Here is a 7,009-nt window from a genome sequence, read left to right as displayed (position 1 = left end):
CAACTACGATAAGATTCTACCATCCTATACCAAGCATCTTTTAAGTTTTCTCCTTATCTTTGTTTGAAGTGGAGAACTTCGAAATCAGGAGTACTAACAGTGATAGAAGGACTAGCCATAACAGCAAAACAAACGATCTAAAAAAGGACACATAAGAAACGAGTAAAAAGAGACGAACGACAAAGGGGAATAAAATGCCAAAGGTGAAGTGGGAGAGAGGAAAACGAGAGGCAAATGGCAAATAATGTAATGCGAGGGATAAGAGTTTGTGATGGGTACTTGGTATGTCTTGACTTGTGCATAGATACCCCCGGCAACGGCGCCAGAAATCCTTCTTGCTACCTCTTGAGCATGCGTTGGTTTTCTCTTGATGAGGAAAAGGTGATGCAACAAAGTAGCGTAAGTATTTTCCTCAATTTTTGAGAACCAAGGTATCAATCCAGTAGGAGACTACACGCAAGTCACCTAGTACCTGCACAAACAAACAAGAACATCGCAACCAACGCGATAAAGGGGTCGTCAATCCCTTCACGGTCACTTACGCAAGTGAGATCTAATAGAGATAATAAGATAAATATTTTTGGTATTTTGTGGTATAGATTGGAAAATAAATACTACAAAATAGATAGTGCTAGAATTGTAGATTGGAAACTTATATGATCTAAAGTAGACTCGGGGGGCATAGGTTTCACTAGTGGCTTCTCTGAAGATAGCATGTATTACGGTGGTTGAACAAATTACTGCCGAGCAATTGATAGAAAAGCGCATAGTTATGATGATATCTAAGGCAATGATCATGAATATAGGCATCATGTCCGTGTCAAGTAGACCGAAACGATTCTGCATCTACTACTATTACTCCACACATCGACTGCTATTCAGCATGCATCTAGAGTATTAAGTTCATAAGAACGGAGTAACGCATTAGGCAAGATGACATGATGTAGAGGGATAAACTCAAGCAATATGATATAAACCCCATCTTTTTATCCTTCGTGGCAACAATACAATACGTGTCGTTTCCCTTTCTGTCACTGGGATCGAGCACCGCAAGATTGAACCCAAAGCAAAGCACTTCTCCCATTGTAAGAAAGATCAATCTAGTAGGCCAAACTAAACCAATAATTCGAAGAGACTTGCAAAGATATCAAGTCTGCATATAAGAATTCAAAGAATAATCAAATAATATTCATAAATAATCAACTTCATAAACCCACAATTCATCGGATCTCAGCAAACACACCGCAAAAAGAGTTACATAGAATAGATCTCCAAGAAGATCGAGGAGAACTTTGTATTGAGATTCAAAGAGAGAGAGGAAGCCATCTAGCTAATAACTATGGACCTGAAGGTCTGTGGTAAACTACTCACACATCATCGGAGAGGCTATGGTGTTGATGTAGAAGCCCTCCGTGATTGAATCCCCCTCCGGCAGATCGCCGGAAAAGGCCCCAAGATGGGATCTCACGGGTACAGAAGGTTGCGGCGGTGGGAAAGGTGTTTTGTGGCTCTCCCAGAAGGTTTCAGGGTATAAGAGTATATATAGGCGAAAGAAGTAGGTCGGTGGAGCTGCGAGGGGCCCGCGAGGGTGGAGGCGCGTCTGGCCCCCATGGGCGCACCCTCCTGCCTCGTGGCTTCCTCGCTGCTTTCTTGACGTCCACTCCAAGTCTCTTGGATTGCGTTTGTTCCAAAAACGATCCTCGCGAAGGTTTCATTCCGTTTGGATTCCGTTTGATATTCTTTTTCTGCGAAACACTAAAATAGGCAAAAAACAGTAATTTGCACTGGGCTTTCGGTTAATAGGTTAGTCCCAAAAATAATATAACAAGGTATAATAAAGCCCATTAAACATCCAAAACAGATAATATAAAAGCATGGAACAATCAAAAATTATAGATACGTTGGAGACGTATCAGCATCAAAAACCATAACGCAGTATAGTGATTGCTTTTTGATCTTCAGAAAGAACCCTGTTCATTCAATCCGATTCAACTAAAGTTGGAGAAACTGACACCCACTAGCCACCTGTGTGTGAAGCACGTCAGTACGACCAGTCTCGCATAAGCATACGCGTAATGTCAGTCTGAGCCACTTCATCCAACAATACCGCTGAATCAAGAATCAACTAGTGATGGGAAGCAATATGTATATACCCACTCCCACAACTCCTTTGTGTTCTACTCATACATATAACATCTACGCATAAACCAGGCTCGGATGCCACTGTTGGGGAACGCAGTAATTTCAAAAAAAATTCTATGCACACGCAAGATCCATCTAGGTGATGCATAGCAATGAGAGGGAAGAGTTTTTTCCACGTACCCTCGTAGACCGTAAGCGGAAGCGTTATGACAACGCGGTTGATGTAGTCGTATGTCTTCAAGATCCGACCGATCCTAGCACCGAAGGTACGGCACCTCCGTGATCTGCACACATTCAGCTCGGTGATGTCCCACGAACTCTAGATCCAGCTGAGTGTCGAGGGAGAGCTTCGTCAGCACGACGGCGTGATGACGGTGATGATGAAGTTACCGACGCAGTGCTTCATCTAAGCACTACACCGATATGACCGAGGTGGAAATCTGTGGAGGGGGCACCGCACACGGCTAAACAATCAACTTGTGTGTCTATGGGGTGCCCCCTCCCCGTATATAAAGGAGTGGAGGAGGGATAGGGCCGGCCCTCTATGGCGAGCCCAAGGGGGGAGTCCTACTCCCGGTGGGAGTAGGATTCCCCCTTTCCCTTGTTGGAGTAGGAGAGAAGGAAGGGGGAGAGGGAGAAGGAAAGGGGGGGCGCCCCACCCCAATTCGGATTGGGCTTGGGGGGCGCCCCCACCTAGGCCGCCTCCTCCTCTCTCCCACTAAGGCCCATACACTCCCCGGGGGGTTTCGGTAACCCCCCGGTACTCCGGTAAATGCGGAACTCACCCGGAACCATTCCGATGTGCAAACATAGCCTTCCAATATATCGATCTTTATGTCTCGACCATTTCGAGACTCCTCGTCATGTCCGTGATCATATCCGAGACTCCGAACTACCTTAGGTACATCAAAACACATAAACTCATAATACCGATCGTCACCGAACGTTAAGCATGCGGACCCTATGGGTTCGAGAACTATGTAGACATAACCGAGAGCCGTCTCCGGTCAATAACCAATAGCGGAACCTGGATGCTCATATTGGTTCCTACATATTCTACAAAGATCTTTATCGGTCAAACCGCATAACAACATACGTTGTTCCCTTTGTCATCGGTATGTTACTTACCCGACATTCGATCGTCGGTATCTCAATACCTAGTTCAATCTTGTTACCGGCAAGTCTCTTTACTTGTTCCGTAATGCAACATCCCATAACTAACCCATTAGTCACATTGGTTGTAAGGCTTATAGTGATGTGCATTACCGAGAGGGCACAGAGATACCTCTCCGATAACGGAGCGACAAATCCTAATCTCGATATATGCAAACTCAAGAAACACCATCAGAGACACCTGTAGAGCATCTTTATAGTCACCCAGTTACGTTGTGACGTTTGATAGACATTAAGTGTTCCTCTGGTATTCGGGAGTTGCATAATCTCATAGTCATAGGAACATGTATAAGTTATGGAGAAACCAATATCAGTAAACTAAACGATCAAAGTGCTAAGCTAATGGATGGGTCAAGTCAATCACATCATTCTCTAATGATGTGATCCCGTTTGTCAAATGACAACTCTTTGTCCATGGCTAGGAAACTTAACCATCTTTGATAAACGAGCTAGTCAAGTATAGGCATACTAGTGAAAATCTATTTGTCTATGTATTCACACATGTACTAAGTTTCTGGTTAATACAATTCTATCATGAATAATAAATATTTATCATGATATAAGGAAATATAAATAACAACTTTATTATTGACTATAGGGCATATTTCCTTCAATTCATAGTATTGAAGCCAAAAGATATAAGTTTAATAATGATAGTGCACCTTATTTGTGGCACTGTCGTCTATGTCATATTGGTGTAAATCGCATGAAGAAACTCCATGCTGATGGGCTTTTGGAATCACTTGATTATGAATCACTTGATGCTTGTGAACCATGCCTCATGGGCAAGATGACTAAGACTCCGTTCTCCGGAACAATGGAACGAGCAACAGACTTATTGGAAACAATACATACTGATGTATGTGGTCCGATGAGTGTTGATGCTCGTGGCGGGTATCGTTATTTTTTGACCTTCACAGATGATTTGAGAAGATATGGGTATGTCTACTTGATGAAACATAAGTCTGAAACATTTGAAAAGTTCAAAGAATTTCAGAGTGAAGTGGAAAATCATCGTAATAAGAAAATTAAGTTTCTACGATCTGATCATGGAGGTGAATATTTGAGTTATGAGTTTGGTCTTCATTTGAAACAATGCGGAATAGTTTCACAACTCACGCCACCTGGAACACCACAGCATAATGGTGTGTCTGAACATCGTAACCACACTTTATTAGATATGGTGCAATCTATGATGTCTCTTACTGATTTACCGCTCTTGTTTTGGGGTTATGCTTTAGAGACGGCTGCATTCACGTTGAATAGGGCACCATCGAAATCCATTGAGACGACACCATATGAACTGTGGTTTGATACGTCTCCGTCATATCTACTTTTCCAAACACTTTTGCCCTTGTTTTGGACTCTAACTTGCATGATTTGAATGGAACTAACCTGGACTGACGCTGTTTTCAGCAGAATTGCCATGGTGTTATTTTTGTGCAGAAATAAAAGTTCTCGGTATGACCTAAAAATCAATGGAGATTATTTTTGGAAAATATAAAAAATACTGGAAGAAGAATCCATGTGAGGGGGCCCACACCCTGTCCACGAGGGTGGGGGCGCGCCTACCCCCTGGGAACGCCCCCTGTCTCGTGGGCCCCCTGACGCTCCACCGACCTTAACTCCAACTCCATATATTCGTGTCCGAGGAGAAAAAAATCAGAGGGAAGGATTCATCGCATTTTACGATACGGGGCCGCCGCCAAGCCCTAAACTCTCTCAGGAGGGCTGATCTGGAGTCCGTTCGAGGCTCCGGAGAGGGGAATCCGTCGCCATCGTCATCATCAACCTTCCTCCATCACCAATTTCATGATGCTCACCACCGTGCGTGAGTAATTCCATCATAGGCTTGCTGGACGATGATGGGTTGGATGAGATTTATCATGTAATCGAGTTAGTTTTGTTAGGGTTTGATCCCTAGTATCCACTATGTTCTGAGATTGATGTTGCTATGACTTTGCTATGCTTAATGCTTGTCACTAGGGCCCGAGTGCCATGATTTCAGATCTGAACCTATTATGTTTTCATGAATATATGTGAGTTCTTGATCTTATCTTGCAAGTCTATAATCACCTATTATGTGTTATGATCCGTTAACCCCGAAGTGACAATAATCGGGACCATTACCGGTGATGACCGTAGTTTGAGGAGTTCATGTATTCACTATGTGTTAATGCTTTGGTTCAGTACTCTATTAAAAGGAGGCCTTAATATCCCTTAGTTTCTAATAGGACCCCGCTGCCACAGGAGGGTAGGACAAAATATGTCATGCAAGTTCTTTTCCATAAGCATGTATGACTATATTCGGAATACATGCCTACATTACATTGATGAACTGGAGCTAGTTCTGTGTCACCCTATGTATGTTATAACTGTTGCATGATCGATTGCATACGACATAATTCTCCATCATTGATCCAATGCCTACGAGCTTTTCATATATTGTTCTTCGCTTATTTACTTTTCCGTTGCTATTGTTACAATCACTATAAAACCAAAAATATTACTTTTGCTACCGTTACCACTAGTATCATATTACTTTGCTACTAAACACTTTACTGCATATATTAAGTTTCCAGGTGTGGTTGAATTGACAACTCAACTGCTAATACTTGAGAATATTCTTTGGCTCCCCTTGTGTCAAATCAATAAATTTGGGTTGAATACTCTACCCTCAAAAACTTTTGCGATCCCCTATACTTGTGGGTTATCAAGACTATTTTCTGGTGTCGTTGCCGGGGGCATAGCTCTATTCTTTGAGTAACTTGGGATTTATATGTGCTTATCACTATGAAGAACTTGAAAGATCAAAGAACCAAGATTTTTTCCTTAACTACGAGGGAAGGTAAGGAACTGCCATCTAGCTCTGCACTTGATTCGCCTTCTGTTTTGAGTAAACTTGCGACACCTACACCTGCTAGTCATCCTGATATGTCGCATGTTATTGATGATGCCACTTCTGCTTTGCATGATAGTTATGATGAAACTACTTCTATGCTTGATAATACTGTTCCACTAGGTGAATTTCTTGATGAACAACTTGCTAGGGCTAGAGAGAATGAAATTATTGAAACTGATAATATTGTGAAAGTGATGATGAAGATTCTCCCCCTAGATATGAATTTCCTGTTGTGCCTGAGGGTTATGTTATGGATGAAGAAACTGCTAGAGACTTTCTTGCTTGCTATGATAGATCAGATCTTAAGAGATTATTAGCTAAGCTTAAAGAAAAGTCTTTGAATGCTAGATGAAATATGACCCTGCTTTTGCTACTTCACCTATCTTTATTAGTGATAAGGATTATGATTTCTCTGTCGATCCTGAGATAATTACTTTGGTTGAATCTGATCCTTTCTATGGCTATGAATCTGAAACTGTTGTGGCACATCTTACTAAATTAAATGATATAGCCACCCTATTCACTAATGATGAGAAAACTCACTATTACTTTATCCTTAAGTTGTTTTCGTTCTCATTAAAGGGTGATGCTAAGACATGGTTTAATTCTCTTGATCTTGGTTGTGTGCGTAGTCCCCAGGATATGATTTATTACTTCTCTGCTAAATATTTCCCCGCTCATAAGAAACAAGATGCCTTAAGGGAAATATATAATTTTGTGCAAATTGAAGAAGAGAGTCTCCCACAAGCTTGGGGGAGGCTTCTCCGATTACTTAATGCTTTGCCTGATCAT

Source organism: Triticum aestivum, chromosome 5A (assembly GCF_018294505.1).
Source record: "Triticum aestivum cultivar Chinese Spring chromosome 5A, IWGSC CS RefSeq v2.1, whole genome shotgun sequence".
Taxonomy (NCBI): Eukaryota; Viridiplantae; Streptophyta; class Magnoliopsida; order Poales; family Poaceae; genus Triticum; species Triticum aestivum.
Note: the sequence above shows the minus strand (reverse complement) of the source record.